The sequence below is a fragment of the Dendrobium catenatum genome, unplaced genomic scaffold, assembly GCF_001605985.2.
Source record: "Dendrobium catenatum unplaced genomic scaffold, ASM160598v2 original_scaffold_254658, whole genome shotgun sequence".
Classification (NCBI taxonomy): Eukaryota; Viridiplantae; Streptophyta; class Magnoliopsida; order Asparagales; family Orchidaceae; genus Dendrobium; species Dendrobium catenatum.
In genome coordinates, this window is record NW_021573057.1 from 1 (window position 1) to 554 (window position 554).

Below are 554 nucleotides of genomic sequence, written 5' to 3' on the forward strand. Positions count from 1 at the left end.
AGCTAAACCAATCCCAAGTTGAGCATCAGCTCCGAAGAGAAGTAGAAATCCAGAGTCATCTCAGACATACAAATATATGGCGGTTATATGGGTACTTCTATGATGAGACAAGAGTTTATTTGATATTAGAGCATGCTGCAAAAGGAGAGCTTTATAAAGAACTACATAAGTGCAAATATTTAAGTGAGATTTATTGTTGGCGGGAGCTCTAATCTACTTGCATGCAAAGCATTTAATTCACCGAGATATCGACCCTAAGAATGTTCTTCTTGGAACATAGGATGAAGTAAAAATTGCAAATTTTGGGTGGTTAGTTCTCGCATTTAATCGCAAGAAGACTGTGTGGCTCTTTAGATTACCTTTCACATGATTGAAAGTGTAGAGCATGATGCAATTGTAGACATTTGGAGCATGGTTGTGCTATGCTATGAATTCCTCTATAGTGTACCACCAATTGAGGCCAAGGAACACTCAGATACATACAGAAGAATCATCAAAGTTGATATGAAGTTTCCTTCAAATCCCATCGTGTCTTCATCTTTAAATGATTTGAT

General features: G+C 37.2%; 1 pseudogene; it reads left to right on the top strand.

Moving 5' to 3' along the window:
• The first annotated feature begins 14 nt into the window (after positions 1 to 14).
• On the top strand, positions 15 to 549 carry LOC110093720 (annotated as a pseudogene).
• The last annotated feature ends 5 nt before the right edge of the window (positions 550 to 554 follow it).